General features: G+C 38.1%; 2 non-coding genes and 1 pseudogene across 2 annotated transcripts; all 3 read right to left on the reverse strand.

Moving 5' to 3' along the window:
- Positions 1-3,302: 3,302 nt before the first annotated feature.
- LOC121983633 lies at positions 3,303-3,502 on the reverse strand. The gene has a single exon (XR_006112655.1). It is a non-coding gene; the product is annotated as a U2 spliceosomal RNA (small nuclear RNA).
- A 648-nt stretch (positions 3,503-4,150) lies between these two features.
- Positions 4,151-4,322, reverse strand: LOC121983685 (annotated as a pseudogene).
- A 352-nt stretch (positions 4,323-4,674) lies between these two features.
- On the reverse strand, positions 4,675-4,871 carry LOC121983504. The gene has a single exon (XR_006112553.1). It is a non-coding gene; the product is annotated as a U2 spliceosomal RNA (small nuclear RNA).
- Between the last annotated feature and the right edge of the window lie 14,585 nt (positions 4,872-19,456).

Here is a 19,456-nt window from a genome sequence, read left to right on the forward strand (position 1 = left end):
TTCATTTTCCCGTTGCAACCCTGCAACGACTTGGGAGACACCCATCCCAGTTACACAAGCATGCCGATGGATACAATTAGCAAGCAATCCATATAAAAAGGTAAAGCTACCAGAACTTACTGTAAATAGTTGTCGAGAAAACCTATTTGCTAAATCCAGCACAAGGTAGTCTAGCACCTTGTCTACCGCATCCTTCCAGGCCTCTGCTAAAAGTCCCTTTAGTCGCACCTATCCACAAAACGATGGGGGACTTGGGACTAGAGGAGGTTGCAATACTTGAAGGGAAGGCACGTTAAAGCCAAAGGAAATCACAAGATAGTTTTTCGTCAGGCAGGACGAAGGTGAGAGAGGATCCGCGCACGGGATGATTGATGAAGGCATGGGGGCACAGAAGTAGCGGGTGAGTCGCTCGCTAGGGAAGTCAAACCCCCTTGTGGTCGTACCGAGGAACCGAGAAGCGAAGCAGTGTGGCCAAGCGAAGCAGAAGTACTCGCTTGGGTAGGAATAGATACCCGAGTTAAAGGACGGGTTGAAGAAGGCCACTTAGGCAATGATTGGACTGATGGAGTGACACGACGCCTTTTGCGTTGAACTCGTAATGGCTGCTCGAGGCCCATGGAAGGAGCCTCCTTTGGAGGGGCAAGAGGCTTGGCAATTTCCCTATCCACGCTGGTGCCACCTCACTACCGCTTGCTTGAGGACAAGGTGCTTCTCCTGAAGGGCTGACCGGTTGCTCCTCTTGGTTAGCCAAAATGGCCTGCCCCTGTAGGCAGATTATATCCTTCTTTAGCTTTGAGGAGGCGAGGGCGTGAGTTTTAAACATGATGTATTCTGCAAGGAAAGGGAAAACCTCAGTCAGTGGGGAGATAAAAGTTCAGTTGTTTGAGCTTACCAAAGGGAGCTGGCAGGACGGTGTCGACTGGACTAAGCCCAAATACATAGAAAAGGCATTTGGAAAGCAAGGCGAGCTGGATGAACTGCACGTCTATTAAGTTCTCCGAAGCAGCAGCATAGGCGGGCTCGTGATGATGGTCCCCTAATTTAGAAGAAGAAGGGAGATATGATCGCCACTCGGTCGACCAAATTACGACCGAGGTGCTTGAATAAAGAAAAAGTAGGATTTCCAACCCTTACTAGAGGAAGGAATGTTTTTAATGAACATGGACTTAGTCAGGAATGAATCATGAAAAACCGGAATTCCGATATTTTGAGGTTGCAGAAGTGATGAAAAAGATGGGGAGATAAGGAGATATTCTATAGGTGGTAGATGATCACCATTCCGCACATAACACAAAAAGGCATTAGGTGCAAATTCAGAATGAGGAATATGAAAATACTGACTTAGGTCGGAAAAAATGAGGGAATGGGAAATCGAAAACCAGCATGAAGCCGATCCTTAAAGAAAGTGATGAAATCAAGGGGAGGATGATAAGGGTTGTCTTGAGGACTAGGAATGCGAAGACAGTTTCTGGGATCTCCAAGTTCAACTTGGTCGATGCAAGTTCATTGTTATCAATTAGAACAGAAGGTGGCATTCTAGGGGGTGAGAGTTTCTTGTGCTATAAAAGGGGAGGTCCTCCCCGTTGGTTAGGTATGTCCACGCATACGCATCTTCTTCATTTCTACAATTTGCTGGGTTCTCAGTCTGACTTGAGCGTTGGAGACCCTTCGCCAAGGCCTCTTCCCTAGTTTTGGGCGCTAGCGTTCTCGTGTGATTAGTCTATGGTGCGTGTAGGTCCTGCATCCGTCAGCGTTCTCACCTCGTCGCCAACACCCCCATCCGACTCAGCTTCCATATAGGATCAATCGACTACAACCCCACCCTTTCGTTCCATCCCATGCTTTTGCTGGGCATCACCATCATCGTCGACCTCATCGTGTCTTCCCCTACCGACTCATCATCGTGCTCATCCTCATCCTCTTCATAGGTTCTTCCTCAAGATCAATGTTCAGGGGCGTTCAGATGTGGAAGCAAGAAAGTCTCCTCAATGCGGGCCATTGAGCTACTGAAAGTCTAAGTTATTTAGCTACCCTCTTCACTTCTAAGTGCAAAGCTAAGACAATCCAAGGAGATGATGATCAGCGCTTTGAATTTGTTTGGATTGCTTAATTTGGAAGAGCTACATTGCTAGGTCTAAAAATGGTAAAGACAAATCATGGAAATTTGGCTCATCTTGAATGTATATCTTCTATCACCGACATATTCTAATACCAAATATTTTTTTGTCGCATCATTATTTCAGATGTTATGAGAGGTGATATAAAAGAGGTTATTTCCGTTGGCGAGATATGTTCACATTTTTACTTACATACGTATCTATTGTTCATCTTCTCCACTTTTTCCTCGACCACCTCACTGACTTGATTGTCGAATGGCAGAGCCACCTATCCAGCTTGCCATCTCCGCCGCTTTCAGACAGAATCAACTTTGGCGGTGTTTGTGGGAACTTCGCCTGAATCTGAAGTGCGGAGATAGAAGAAGCTGGATGACTTACTACGGTTACGTTGACGCAAGAGGATTTTCAATTGTTGATAACTCCCCGAGCGCAAAAATTAGTACAACAACAACAAGCAGCAGTCGGCGATACTTTACCGCATGATCCTGCTGCGTCGATAACGGGCCCATACACTAAACAAGGAACTAGAGTAGAAGACCCAATCGGGAACCAGCTAATTCCTCCAACGGCTGGCTTCGTGCAATAACCTACTTTACCAATAAACCTTCTGCCTATTCAACAAATCATTAATAAAATTATTATCAAAATATTAAATAAAATAAATAAAATAAATAAATAAATTAAAATTATGATAGTTTAATAATTGATCAAACAAGTAAAAATTTTAAATAACCAAATAAGTTTAAATTTAGAGTTCGATAATATCTAAAAGATCAAGTTCAAATCAAACTTAAATTGAGAAGTTTAAGCTAAGCTTAAATTGAGAAGACAAGAATATCTAAAGGAATGAAAGCTTAAACCAAATTTGAATCAACTAATAAAAAATAAAACAAACTTCAAAATAACTTTCACACGCTAAAACTTAACTTATTTATACTGAACACACTAAAACCTAACTCGCCTTATTTATGGCCTAAGTCCAATATACTCTAGAAATGCTTAAGTTAACAAGTAATACTCTAGATATGTTTTTCTATCAACTAGAATGGAACCAACAAAGGCCAATTCCCATATCTATACTCCCGACGTGAAATATGCAAGGTTGCAAAACAAAATCGATTTTAATTAGACTGCTCAATTTAATATAATTTCTGTAATGCTAATCTTGATATTTAAATTATATTTGGTTAGTGCATCAAACCCATACTATAGTGTAACGCAAGGGCAACACACATAAGGATAGCAGTAGCAAACTAGTGTGGTAAACCCTCTCCCAATAAAAAATTAATTTAACATCATAATAGACCGATGGCTCACATATCAAATATTAAATTAATAAGAACATATACTACACTTGATTTTAGCCAAAAGGCTGAGAAAGATATAAATTGGATAGTTATATCCTACCTTCTTTTAAAGATCCAAATCGCGCCCGAAGCGCATAATTCAGCAACGTGGGACTAAAGTTCCATGCTCTTCACGCTCTTTGGTATAGTCTCATGTCATAACGTGTTTTACGGAACAGGGTGTTACTCGCAGCCATCCTTATCCTCAACTGCCCATCTCTCCGCCGAAGCCCTCTGTCGATATAGCCGCTCGATTTGTTGGGATCACACTTTCCAATCTATACAAGAGGGAAAGACTCTTGGTGGCAGCATCTGTGTATTGTGAAGACAAGAATATCTAAAGGAATGAAAGCTTAAACCAAATTTGAATTAACTAATAAAAAATAAAATAAACTTCAAAATAACTTTCACACGCTAAAACTTAACTTATTTATACTTGAACACACTAAAATCAAACTCTCCTTATTTACGGTCTAAGTTCAATATACTCTAGAAATGCTTAAGTTCACGAGTAATACTCTAGATATGTTTTTCTATCAACTAGAATGGAACTAACAAAGGCCAATTCTCATATCTAAACTCCCGACGTGAAATATGCAAGGTTGCAAAACAAAATCGATTTTAATTAGACTGGCTCAGTTTAATATAATTTTTGTAATGCTAATCATGATATTTAAATTATATTTGGTTAGTGCATCAAACCCATACTATAATGTAATGCAAGGACAAACTACTATGATGAATCCTCTCCCAATAAAAAATTAATTTAATATCATAATAGACCGATGACTCATATCAAATATTAAATTAATAAGAACATATACTACACTTGATTTTAGCCAAAAGGTTGAGAAAATATATAAATTGGATAGTTACATACTACCTTCTTTTAAGAGATCCAAATCGCGCCCGAAATGCTTAATTCAACGACGTGGGACTAAAGTTCCATGCTCTTCACCCTCTTTAGTATAGTCTCATGTCATAACGTGTTTTACGGAACAGGGGGTTACTCGGAGTCATCCTTATCTTCAACTGCCCATCTCTCCCTCCGCCATCTCTCTACCAAAGCTCTATGTCGATATAGCGACTTCATTTGTTGACATCCATTGCTAATGATTTTTAAAGAAGCAAAACATAAGACTTAAATTAAGAACTAACTCAATTTAATATAACTTTTATAAAGGTAATTTTGTTTATTTAAATTATATTTGGTCGGGTGCGCCAGCCTATGCAATAGTGCAATACAAAGGCGACACGCAAGGATTCCAATAGCAAGCTATTATGATGAACCCTCTCCCCATAAAAAATTAATTTAATATCATAGTGGACCAATGACCCACGTATCAGATATTAAACTGATAAGAACAGATACTACACTTGATCTTAGCCAAAAGGCCGAGAAAGGTATGAATTGAACGACACGATCTTTCCTTGCTTTAAAGTTCTCAGTCTCATTGGAAGAGGTTGATTTAGCGACATGGGACTAAAGTTTCATTGTTCTTCATTTATCAGACCTCACCTCCTCTCCGCCTCTTGTTTCAGGTTTAAGTTCAGAACGAACGAGTACTCTCTTTCTCTTTCCTAAACAACGATCAAATCAAAAGGGGAGTGAGGGTGACGAGCACCCGACCGAGTCCGAACCTTGTGTTTAGTAGTTCCACAATAGGGAGACTCACCTTGTACGCGAGAGGATAGAACAAGTGCCGGAGCGAATGCGAGAGGGACGAGTCAAAACCCCGTCCCACGTCGCGAGGCAGTAAGCACTTGGCTCCTCCCCTTCTCGGCTGAAGCTCTCTGTCGATTTAGCGGCTCGGTTTGCCCTCTTCTCCGTGGCAGCCACCTTCCTCTCCATCTCCATCTGTTCGCCGTCGACGCCCCTCTCCTCGGTTCATCTGTTCTCCGCCCTGCCCGCAGAAGCTCCCCGATCCGTTGCATTTGCAGCTTATCCTCCTTTTCTCCTCACTTGCGCTTGCGCTCCCACGGAGAACGGGAGAAGGCATCCCCAACGCTCCCCGTTCCACTGCCGCTCAAGACGGAACCTATTTGCTATTTGCTATTTGCTATTTGCTATTTGGGTGCCGAGGTCGACCCCGCCCGATTCCAAGTTCGGTCACAAGCTCACAGTCGATCCCAGCGCCTACCACGGAGTGGAGTCCACCGTCGAGAGGGTAAGCAACTGCGCTTCCATTCCATTCCATTCCATTCCTCCTTTATTCATCATCCTTGTGCTTTGGGAATTCGTTCCTTTGATCTCCATACTTACCACTATTCCCTTTTCCTGAACCACGAAGTATTTACTTTACTGTGAGAATAAAATTTACATTTGTAGATGATCTAGTTGATGGGATCACAAGCATACTTGTGTTAGGAAATGAAGTAAAATATCAAATCTGGTTTCGGTTCCTCATCCTCACCAAGTTGATGGGATCACAAGCTAATTAAGTTTAAGTTTAAACATGCTACGCATTTGCAATTTACAGAAAGATTAGTTTGGATTTCTTTTGACATGTATTTCGAGCCTGCTTTAAACATGCTAAGTTGCGGTGATAATTTATCATTTCTGCAGATGTTTATCTTGCTTGAACAGTGATGCTGATTTTTGGTAGGGGTTTATGTGGTCGACTGTTCATCAGCAATCTAACCCCTAACACGCCTTCTCATGTTGATCGTGCTTTAAAGGGATCTTCTCTGTTTGGGATGTTTGCCTTAAACGTACTAATAATCTTCAAGAGATAAATAAAATAAAATAAAAGAAAAAGAAAAAGCTAATGTAAGCTCTGGAATTTATCTTTTTCAAATGCTCCAACTCTGCACCAAATTTCTGCTTCAAAACAATTTTTCTGAACTTAATTACTGGTAATTGTATCTCTTAACTGAATCAATAATGAGGTTCCAGTATCTTTTTCCAAACTAGCCTTCGGTAGGACATGTCTTATGGTGTATAGGACTAGTTATTTGTCATACAGGTCAGGTGTACGTAGATCATTTTATTGGATCCATTTACTTTTTGGTACATATTTTATGAATATGGACATGGTCAGAATTTTCATGCTTAGTGTCATGCACCATCTTGCATGATTGCATGCTGAGCGATTGTCGACTCCATTATTGTTATGCACATCGCCAGTTACATGGATCTACACACAACCACTCATGGTTAGTGGTATATTGGGCAGGGTGTGTTGTAGCAGGTTGCTCTGTCAAGGGCTCTGCTAGCCCGCTTATGGGTAATGGTGACACAGCGTGATAGCAGGACAGGGATCCCTCCTCTGGATTGTCTTAAGGAGATGAGAACATTGAGCTCATCCACTTATGATTTGGGATAGGAGGATAGGTGTACTCCGACAGCATCCTGTCCACTCGGTCACTTAAGAGTAGTGATGACAGAGTGCACAGTTGTCATAGCCCTATCCACTCGGTCTCACCATCGTGTGTGAGATAACTGACTGGCGTCAAGGTGACCATGTCATTTGCATCATATGCATGGATTGCATTATTACTTATGATTGTTGCATTTTAGATGCTGCATTTGTTTGGGTTGCATACGATTGACATGCATACAGGAGACATGAGATATCTGGTCTGACGACCCTTATGTCAGGATAGGAGGCACTGGTGAGTATAGTTCTTCTTTGTTGGTTCAGTTTTCGCATTTTCTGTTATTGATCAGGAGACTGTACTCCATGATTATTACTATTAGATATATCTTACTATGCATGTCAGTTCGATACCCGTTGAGTTGTTGAACTCAGCTCGTTGCTTTATTTTTCTATTTCAGGTTGAAACGTCAGGAGGTTCCAGTCGCTAGTCCCCCACTAAGTGTCGAATGGCTTTCTGGTTTCAGACTTTCGTTGTTTCCTTGTTTTGTGATGTCTACATACTTATGATGTGTAGTTCTTGTACTTATGAATTCTATGTCGTGCTTCGGGTATGATGCCCATGTTTTCCGCTGCAAAGGTTTTTCGTTGTGTTATGTTTTCCTCGTTATAGTGGAGTAGGTTTTTACCAGTATAACTGCGTGGTTGTGGCAGCCAGAAGCTGAATTATATAAACTGCGTGGAATGCTTATCATATTTTATTGTATATGTTCCGGCCGTGTTGGTCGTGGATTGAGGGGCCCTGAGGGCTTTGTAGATAAGTTTCAGATTGTCACCTGTACAAGGGAGATGTTGTCAGAATTTCCTCTGGCAAGGACTCCCCCGGGGATATGACACATGGAAGGCTCCCCCGGGGGTATGACACATGGAAGGCGCCTTGAACATTGTTCACTGGAGGCGTCTTCAAGCTCTATGGAAGGCGCCTTAAACACTGTTCACTCGAGGCTCTTTTGTGCTTTCCACTACCTGGAAGGCATATTACTCCAAATACAAAATATACCCTACAAAATAGAGTTAGCACAATCAAATATGAAATAATAAATTATTTTGACTGTCTCCAGACTGTCCGGTTTCTGACTTTGAGTTTTGCTGAAACTCTAGGTCGAACCGACGCCTACTATCCACTCTTCAGGTACAAGGTTGATAAGTTCAGCGGTAATCTTGTCGTCGTCCTCTGAGTTTGACTCGTCTTCGGGCTCCTGTTCGGTTCGGCACTTGACTTTTGATTCCTTTGTCTTATTTATACCTGCAATCAGAGCAATACTTTTCTCAACCAAAGGTGTATTAGTCTGTTCATGTAATTCAAATTCAGAAAACAATTCGTCTAGTCTAATTGAGGAAAGGTCCTTATATACCTTGTAAGCATATATCATTGATGCCCACAAGGTATTCCTAGGGAATGCATTTAGTGCATACCTGATGACGTCACGATTCTCTACCTTTTGACCGATTGCGTGGAGGTCGTTGAGAAGGTCTTGAATCCGAGTATGAAGTTGGCTTGTCTATTCTCTATCCTGCATTTTTTATAATATAATTTATTTAAAATTAAATCTCTTTTGCTTACCTTAGTATCGGAGGTTCCTTCGTGCAGCTCGATTAATTTTTCCCACAAATCTTTGGCACTTGAGAACGGGTCGACTCGATTCACTTCTTCTTAAGCCGCATTGAAGAGTGCATGTTGCTTTGGCGTCAGCTTCGATCTTCTTCATCATGTTTGCGTCCCAGTTCTCTCATTATACAGGTTTTCCAGCGCTGTCGTGTGGGAGTACGAGGCCGGTTTGAATGATCATCCAAATCTCGACTTGTGTCTTGAGGTGGTATTCCATTCACCCCTTTCAGTAACCGAAATCCTCGTCGAAGAAAAGAGACGGGCGTGCTGTGCTATAACCTTCTTGGTTGGCCATTGAAGAATCTCGCATGGACAAAAATAATAAACATTGTCCCAAAACTTAGTCTTGGATTAGTAGTGTGGTAGGAGAATAGAGTGGAAAAAATGGTTTGATGGCGTTGCACTAATTTTGAGAAAAAATCGACGAATTAACAAATTTTTTTGGAGAGGTTATTAGACCAATCCTGACTTAGGGTAAAAATTTGACAAAGAAAAAATTTTTAAAAAATTTTGGAGCGAAAAAAACGAAAGACATAAGGATAATTTTTGAATACAAACGATATCTATTTTTCTTTCTGCGAATTCTATCTGTCCGAAGGTGCCTTCAAGCTCCATGGAAGGTGCCTTGAGCACTATTCACCGAAGGCACCTTCAAGCTCCATGGAAAGTGCCTTAAACACTGTTCACTCGAGGTTCTTTTGTGCTTTCCACTTCTTGGAAGGTATATTAGTCCAAATACAAAATATACCCTGCAAAATAGAATTAGCACAATAAAATAAGAAATAATAAATTATTTTGACAGTCTTCGGATTGTCTGATTCTGACTTTGAGTTTTACTGAAACTGTAGGTCGAATCGATGCCTACTGTTCCCTCTTCGGGGAGCCCGTTCTCACCTACTCCTCTTGAGAGAAATTATCTTTTACCAGTTCGGTTCTCCATACCGGCAGGGCTTTTGTAAGCACCCGAGACTTCAGGACTTTCCTGCTGGACGTCCACTCCACGACCCATCCAGTCTTTCACCTAGTCTGCGACCACCAGGATTTTCACCTAGAGTCCTAGACTCTAGGATTTCGCCCAGAGTGCTCGACCCGTCAAGACTTTCTACCTAGGGTTAATGGTGAGTGAATTGTCACACCCGCAAATCAAATTAACAATTTATATCCAATGAACCCCTTAACTACACAATGATGTTGTAATAACGAGCCCAGGATCGAATCTCTCGAGGAACTAACAGTAGGATGGTAATCTTAGGATCATATGTTATTCCTATTTTGGGGGTTTTAATATAGAAATGGGAGTTTTAGCTTTGAATCTAAATCTAACAAATGAAAAGCACAGCAATTAAGAAATTAATCTAATGCATACATGAAATCTCCTAGGTGCCAACAATCAATCAACAACGCATTGTCACCCTACGTTATGATTAAACCATCAACACACTTAAACTAAAAATGAAATACAAGACACAATTAAATCTGATCTAAACCAAAATTTAAACCCTAATTTAAAACTTAACCACCTAACAATTAACCAAGCTTAAACAAGTCTTAAACTAATTTGCATCAATGAAATTCTAACTACTTAACATGAATTAAACTTCAACAAGATAAAGAAATGCTAGATTACTTGATAAAAATATAACTAACATCAAAATAAATCTGTTCTAGCTACAAAACAGTAACAAAGTAAAATAAAATGATAAACCGTTCCAATCTCACAACCAATCTAACCAAACAACACTTCTTGTCGTCACACAAGAAGCCGGAGACGAGAACGCCCAACTCTGATCATCAGTGAAGAACCTCGTTAACAATTCAGTTCCAGGATTGCTCAGCAACACCGGCGGAACGCCTCCGGCAAGCTAGAAACAACCCGGAACCTGTAGATGGCCGAAAATCTGGAATTCTGCAAACATTAATCTCTAAATCTGAATGGAAGCTGTGGATTGTGGATGATCGTCCGATGGAACTCAGTAACACTGGAGGAACGCCTCCAAATGTCGCTAATGGAAGGAGATTCACAGATCTGAGGGAACGCCCGCCAAATCTGAGAAAACAGAATATCAACGAAAGCAAAATTGCGCCGGAAAGAATGCTCGCCAGCGGCTCCAGATGATCGGGATTCAGCTGCCTTGAAGATCTCCACTGAGGACATCGCCTGAGAAGATGATCGGAGATGGAAATCAGGGTCGGAATTGTCGAAGATGCCCGTGCAACGCGAAGCACAATGCGAAGAGATCGACGAAGACAAAGGCTACTGTAGCTTCTCATTTAAATCAGATCTGAGATCTGAATGGATGGCTGTGATTGATTTGGATCTTGATTAACGGTGAAAAGTCACTTAAAATCTGATCCGAAGGTCTTGATCTTGATCCAGGGTCTAGATCTACTCTTCCTTATGTCGGATGGACCAGATCTTCAATGGATGGCTCAGGTCTCTCTTGTTCTTGATGAATGGTCCATAATGCTCCAAAGCTTGATCTTCTCGTTTAAACTCCGATTCGAGCACAAATTTAGTTCGAATAAATCCAAATCCAAGATCCTTTGATGCCTACAAAATAAGAATCAAATATTAACATCAACTAATACAAAAAAAAAAAAAAAATTACAATTAAGTACAAGAATAAATACAATGCATGAAATATGATGTAAATATAGGTTCCATATATGAAAATAACATCAAATCATGCATGTATGAATCAAAATAGGATAGTAAAATCATGGTTATCAAATCCCCCACACTTAGTCTTGAACGTCCCGTACAAGTCAAGTAAACTAAGGAATCTACTTAAATGGCACCCCCTAAACAAAATCCTAATCATGATTAGAAAAATAAAGAAGGAAAACCATCTAAGATTATCACATTCCAAAATCTCAAGCATTCATGGACTTCAAACTTTACTCTTGGTTAACACATAATAATTTCCATCTATCATGAATAAATTGAAAATGATTTCACACAATAACCTCACAAGATAAATTTTGGTGGCCCTCATCCTATTTCACATGTAGTCACAAAAATGGAGGGCACTCATGCTAGTTGTGCTTCTTGAACTACCATATGCTTGCTTATCTTCTACTCTCTACCACTATCCAAAGCATTAGAATACATAATTATGAAGGCTCATCATGATGACAAAGAAAGCATAAATCAAATGAAATCAAAGTTTAAATGTCAAGAAAGAAAATAAGGAGAGTAGAATTCAAAGTTAAAGTGGAAGACATGGACACAAAAGAATGCTATATAGATAAATTTCTTGACCATGCTTCCCTCTTTTCTCTTCTTCTCTAAATTTCATGATCAATCATAAAAGAGATTTCCTGATACTAAATTCTTGAAAAACTGAATGAGCTTGCTGGTTCTATAAGCTGAAATTTCCAATTCTGAAGTTATTAATTCAAAGAAGTTGTAGTTTTGAACCTCGTACTGTCCCAATTTTCAATTTCTCAAATGCTGGAATTTCAAATTCCTAATTCAGCATTTCAATTCTGGGTGCAAAAACTGAATTCAATTCCTGAAATCATTCTTCTACTATTGCTTCATTGATCAATAACTCACAGAACATGTAATATCCTTTAACCTAAATGAATTATGGTTCTCCATTTCTGAAATTCTGCTTGCACATAAAACTGTCATAGATTCCAGCAATTCAGTTTGATACCAATCTATTTTCAGCTTAACCTTCATCCAACTTGGTGTTCGTCCACATTTAGAGAGTAAGTCCCTTGTATACTTTTTATTCTCATGAAATTCTGCAGCTAAAAGGGTTGCTGATCACTTCAGATTCCATCATAGATTTGAAAACCATATAGTTTCTGGGAATTCTGTATTTCTGTTTAGTTTCAGTTCAGATTTTGATCTTCCTGGATTCTCAAACCAAGCTTGAGGTTTTAATCTCTATAAAACATCTCAATTAGCATTCAATCATTAAAGCTTGAATTCAATTCCCTTTGAACAGCAATAGATTAAGAACCCACAACTTTGAATTCCCCCAGCAGCTGCACTTCCGCAGTTTCAACATTTCAGCACTCTACATCTGTTATTCCAAATTCAGAATTGAATAAATCTGGAATTTATTTCCAAAATGTCTACCATCAAACTCTTAAGCATACCCTTCATTTATTCTTAGAAAATTCTCAACATCCAAAATCAAGGACTTCATCTCAGAATTAAAACCCACAGATACTGAAATCCACAGCTCAAGCTTTGATCTATAATCCCTCTAAATTATTTCATTTAGTATTCAATCAATGTAAACTTGAATTCCATTAGTCTCAAATCAGAAAAATCAAGTTGGTACAGCTTCCAGCATTTTGAAACTGCATGCCTCACTGTTTTGACAGATTTCAGCTTAACCCACAGAAATTTCAGAATGTTGCAAAGAATTTTTACTGCTTCCCAAATACTATACTCCCCCCCACTTAAAATTTTGTCCGTCTTGGACAATTAAACTCACCAAAAGATCAACCAAAATGCTATCAAAATGGTAACCGGCCAAGCAACCAAGAAATCAGCAATTCCAGAAATCTGCTTCAATATGCTTCACTTGTAGATTATATTTTCTTTCTGTATTCAATATGCAGCAAGCTTCCCCACAATCTATTAAAAGGGCATAGAAATTCAGCTCGAATTTAAACTTCCCATAACTGCAAATTCAGTTACCAAAGACATTCTGCAGAATAGAATTCCAGTTTTCAGTATCCACTTGTATTTTTATTTTATATTGAATTATCAGCCCAAAAATCTTGGAAACTCTAGATAAAATAGATTAGCATTTAACAAGACCAAAATAACAGCTGGAATTCAAATTTACAGTGATTAGCTCACACAAAAACCCAATTAGCACAGCAACTGCAGGTTTTCTGAATTTTCTTTCTTTTCTGATCTTCTTTGAATTTCCAGTCAAACATTGGACTTTAACCTTCAAAAGACTATCTTCTTTATCATCCATTCATAGTTAGTTTGCCCTTCAATTCCTTTCAATCGAAAATAGCATTACACACTCTAATAACTTCTTGCACGGCAACCATTTGATAGCATACAGCAGGTTCATTTCTGTTTTCCAGCTTTTCACCTCACTGTTTTGAGTATCAAGTCCTACCCTTCCCATTCTTCATTTACAGAATTTATGATAACATCTTGAAGTGCTATATGAATAGAATGATACCTACCAATTGAATTTCGAATCCTACTTCCCAATGTCAGATTCCAGTAGCTACAAAACCCCACTGTTTCAGTTCTGTTACTGAATTTTATTGCATTGTTTCAGTAATTCTTAGCTCTGAAATTCTGATATAGAGTTTGGAGAGGTCATGGAGGGAGAAGAACACCATTAGTTTTTGAAAAATACACAACCTTCACTTAGTTTCTCACTGATTAGAGGGTTGCTGATAAGATTTTGGTACATACTTGATACAAACTTCAAAACCTCTTAACCATACTTTTCTCTTTGGAAAGATCAAACACACTTGCCCTTTGAAACTCACAACATAATCTTCACTAGGTGCTAATGAGAATATTATAATCCAGCCTCTATTAAACCCAAATTCATTTCTGAAAATGAAAATCCAGCACTAGAATCTGTTCATTTCTGTTTTAACTATTACTTCGTGTTTAACTCCATTTAGTTTACATTTCTTGTTGCAGTATTGTGCCAAAAGTTAGAATTCAATACTTCCTAGAATCCATGCCAGTAACAACTTCATTACTAGGAAGCAGCTTTTTATTTTTATAGAATTCTGAAGTTAAGGTTTAATGATCATTAAACTCCAAATTTTTCAGCAAACCAACTCTGAATTTCTGCATTTGCTTTTTCTAGTTTCACATCTCTAATTTCCTTGTCAGAATTCCACCTTCCTGTCCTCTAATCAAGCTTTGAACTTTAGTTCCTATAAATTGTTCAATTGGTATTTAATCAATGTAAGCTGAATTCCATTTATTTCGGATCAGAAAGATCAAGTTGGTACAGCTCCCTTTCCAGCTTCACTGATTTCCATTTTAAGCAATTTGACATCTTCAACACGCTATCCAATGCAGTTTGTAAAGACATGGAAAGCAATGAAACATCATTTGTCACTGTAAATGAAAAAACTTCTCTGTTTTTCCTTACTACTTTGAGAGTTGGTCATAAAAGGTTGATACAACTTGATACATCTCTAAGGCTGAATCTTGTTTTCCAGCTGCTCCCTTTACTACATTATTGTAGCTAACTCCCAACTATAGCTTCTAAAATTTGTTTCTTTGTTTGTATTTAACTCCTGCTTCTTGGTTAGTGGAAGTTGACTTCACTTGTAATTTGAAACCCCACAGATCTGTAGTTTTCTTGCTTCAATTTTAGCAATTCACAACTTCTGAATTTCCTTTTCACTTGTTCCTTATTTCAGTCATTCAAATTCTTTGCTATCAAAATATAAAGTTTGTAGAAATCATGGCAGAACTCGGATACCATTTGTTTCTGCACCCAAAAGAGCTTCACTTGGCCCTTTCTCTGATTAAACTGCTACTCTTGAATCTTGATACAAACTTGATACATGATCCTGCATTTCCATGTCAACCTTAACTCAGCCTGCTAATCAAGTAGGCTACTAGTAATCTCATCAGCATTCCAATCTCTTAATGACATATTACTGATCAACAAAGATGATCAGATTTCAGCATTTCTGAATTTTCAGCCAAACCTTAATTTCCATTTCCGAATTTCTGCAATGGCTGCAAAAGGGCAATGTTTAGAATCAATCATGTTTCTGAAATCATTTTCATTAGCATTCCATCAGTAGCATTTCAAAATAATTGCCCAATCTGTTGCAGATTTTTTTTTCTAAACTCTCAATAAGGATTAATGATAAACACATTCTTTTTGAAGGCTATAGCACAGCTTATAGGCAGCAACATCAACAGAATGCTCAGATTCCAGCATTTCCAAACCTTCTTCAACATATGTCTTCAAATAGCTTGAGTGTATCACCTTAGTAACAATTTCCAGAATTCAAGACTATTTAAGCTTGCTCTATTCATGAATAAGCTCAAGGAATGTTTAGGTTTAGCACTACAATCTTAAGAACCTTCCATTGAAAACAATACTATTGAGAAACAAGCTCAATAATTGGCACAAGAATCATTTCAACACTCCATCATCAAATTGAATATGAATTCTGGTCTTTAGAAAACTTCATCCAAACATTCAAAAACATTACACTCCTCCCCCACACTTAATCCTTTGTCCAACTTGGCCAAATAATTCATCATATAACAAACAAAGTATCCACATCCCAAAAGATTAAGAAATTAGAGAAAATAAAATGATATGATGATTAACAAGTAGATTAGCAAGATATTGTGTGGAAGAATATTAAGCAAATTGATTTACCTTCACAAATATGATTCAATCCATTGAATTGTAGTTTTGAAAGGGTCAAAGCAAGTTCTAGAGTTACAATAACACAAGTGCATCACTCAAATTAAGGCATATCCTCATTAGGCATAAATGTATCATCTCAATTAAACAATCAAGTGTCCATTATTAAGTAGAAACATTGAGAAAATTAAAAGTCCATTTTTGACATTAAGCCCAAAATAAGATACTCAAATCTAGCTCACATTCTCTACTTCTAACATATCATAGGAAAATATTAAGGGGTGCCATTTTCTTATTCAAAATTAAAACTAAATGCAATAAGAAGACTTCCCACAGTAAACATAACTAGATGCAATAAGAAAATCAACATTTGTACTCAAGGAATTTATTAAAGAATAGACTAAAATAAAACATGAATTAAAATGCAAAAGAAAGCTAAATTAGAACTAACTCCCCTTATTCCCGGTGGTTGAAGAAGATTTAGAAGAAGCATCCACTCCGGTAGTGGAGTAATTGTGGTTCCACTCAAATTCTTCTTATTAATCATTTTTCCCTTGAAAATTCTTTCTGGAGATCTAAGACGATTCAGTTTAAGTACCCATTTCAAACATCTATTGTGTCTTGCAAATGAAATAAAAACAACCCCTCCCGAACACTTTTATGATAAGAGAAATGACCATCACATTCTATTAATTCAAAAATTGGTACCTTAAAGAAATTTTCTGAAAGATCACAAAAAAACACTAACCTTGTCATGTTGAAAGGTACCTGTAGGTTCTAAAATAGTGATTGAGACCTCTTCATCATCAAATAATGACTCAAACTCTGGTTCAGGTGATCCTTGGGGTATTGCTTCCAGTAAGCAATCCCTACACTTAATTCATTAACATCTACAAATTCAGGTGATCCTTGGGGCATTGCTTTCAGTAAGCAATCCCTACACATATATCATCTACAAGTAAATCTTCAATTCCTGCATTATTAACAACATCTACAGCAACACTATTAGTAGAGTCAGAAATTTGAACAACTACATCATAATCACAAATAACACTAGATAAATCTTGTGAAGTAATGGAAGTAGGGTCAAACCTGATAGAATCTTTACTTTCCATCTCCCCACTGGAGTTTTGTATTTGTAACTGGTTGATAGATGATGCAATTTGATCTAACTGAATATGTATATTCTGTAACCTTGAGAATTGTTTCTCTTGATGCTCTCTCATTTGTTGCATAGCCTCATTAAATTTCCATGTTGACTCTGCAAATTGTACTTGTACATCCTCATACTTGAAATGTGAATAATCCACCCAATTAGAATTATAGGTATTAGAAAATGACTCATACCTATTCTGCTGCTCCATGGGTGGGTAATACTGATATTCAGGCTGATAGAACTGAGTCTGAGGCTGATAATACCGACTCTCCCTCCTATCTCCAAAATATTGATAATATGGATCCATAGTTAAATAAATTTCCTGTTCTTACAATGAAATACTAGCAAATAAGATCAGAAGACTCAGGAATATATAAAATCAAACACATGGATATATGAACATGGAAGCAATTGAAACAACAAAATTTTAAGTTTTCCAAAATAAATAACAATCCTAAAATTATCAAACACCGCTAAAGTTATTCCCCGACAACGGCGCCAAAATTTGGTGAGCGAATCTGTCACACCCGCAAATCAAATTAACAATTTATAGCCAATGAACCCCTTAACTACACAATGATGTTGTAATAACGAGTCCAGGATCGAATCTCTCGAGGAACTAACAGTAGGATGGTAATCTTAGAATCGTATGTTATTCCTATTTTAGGGATTTTAATACAGAAATGGAGGTTTTAGCTTTGAATCTAAATCTAACAAATGAAAAGCACAGCAATTAAGAAACTAATCTAATGCATACATGAAATCTCCTAGGTGCCAACAATCAATCAACAACACATTGCCACCCTACATTATGATTAAACCATCAACACACTTAAACTAAAAATGAAATACAAGACACAATTAAATCTGATCTAAACCAAAATTTAAACCCTAATTTAAAACTTAACCACCTAACAATTAACCAAGCTTAAACAAGTCTTAAACTAATTTGCATCAATGAAATTCTAACTACTTAACATGAATTAAACTTCAACAAGATAAAGAAATGCTAGATTACTTGATAAAAATATAACTAACATCAAAAGAAATATGTTCTAGCTACAAAACAGTAACAAAGTAAAATAAAATGATAAATCGTTCCAATCTCACAACCAATCTAACTAAACAACACTTCTTGTCGTCACACAAGAAGCCGGAGACGAGAACGCCCAACTCCGATCATCAGTGAAGAACTTCGGTAACAATTCAGTTCCAAGATTGCTCAGCAACACTGGCGGAACGCCTCCGGCAAGCTAGAAACAACCCGGAACTTGTAGATGGCCGAAAATCTGGAATTCTGCAAACATTAATCTCTGAATCTGAATGGAAGCTGTGGATTGTGGATGATCGTCCGATGGAACTCAGTAACACCGGAGGAAAGCCTCCAAATGTCACTGATGGAAGGAGAATCACAGATCTGATGAAACGCCCGCCAAATCTGTGAAAACAGAATATCGCCGAAAACAAAATTGCTCCGGAAAGAACGCTCGCCAGCGACTCCAGATGATCGGGATTCAGCTGCCTTGAAGATCTCCACTGACATCGCCTGAGAAGATGATCGGAGATGGAAATCAGGGTCGGAATCGTCGAAGATGCCCGCGCGACGTGAAGCACTATGCGAAGAGATCGACGAAGACAAAGGCTACTGTAGCTTCTCATTTAAATCAGATCTGAGATCTGAATGGACGGCTGTGATTGATTTGGATCTTGATTAACGGTGAAAAGTCACTTAAAATCCGATCCGAAGGTATTGATCTTGATCAAGGGTCTGGATCTACTCTTCCTTAGGTCGGATGGACCAGATCTTCAATGGATGGCTCAGATCTCTCTTGTTCTTGATGAACGGTCCATAATTCTCCAAAGCTTGATCTTCTCATTTAAACTCCGATTCAAGCACAAATTCGGTTCGAATAAATCCAAATCCAAGATCCTTTGATGCTTACAAAATAAGAATCAAATATTAGCATCAACTAACACAAAAAATAAGATAATTTGTAATTAAGTACAAGAATAAATACAATGCATGAAATATGATGTAAATATAGGTTCCATATATGAAAATAACATCAAACCATGCATGTATGAGTCAAAATAGGATAGTAAAATCATGGTTATTAGTTACCACCCCCTCAGATTTTCCACCTGTCTAACTACAACTAAGACTTTTACCTAAGAATACTTAGGACTTTCCTGCAAGCTCATTCATACTTGTTAGACAACAAGTAACCTTAATTTTGAATCCTTTGTCATGATCAAAGTATAGGTTCGATCGTCTGATGCTTCCCGCACTAACAATTTTTGCTTCAAAACAATTTTTCTTTCATTTTAAACTTACTAGTAATTGTCTCTTAACTGAATCAATAATGAGGTTCCAGTATCTTTTTCCAATCTAGCAAGTTATATTACGCCACATCCTACGTACAAGAAAATAATTTCACTTTCTTGAGTTGTGTTCCAATTGGCCTACGTGCAACGACAACATTGGAATTGCTAACA

This window comes from Zingiber officinale, chromosome 5A (genome assembly GCF_018446385.1).
Source record: "Zingiber officinale cultivar Zhangliang chromosome 5A, Zo_v1.1, whole genome shotgun sequence".
Taxonomy (NCBI): Eukaryota; Viridiplantae; Streptophyta; class Magnoliopsida; order Zingiberales; family Zingiberaceae; genus Zingiber; species Zingiber officinale.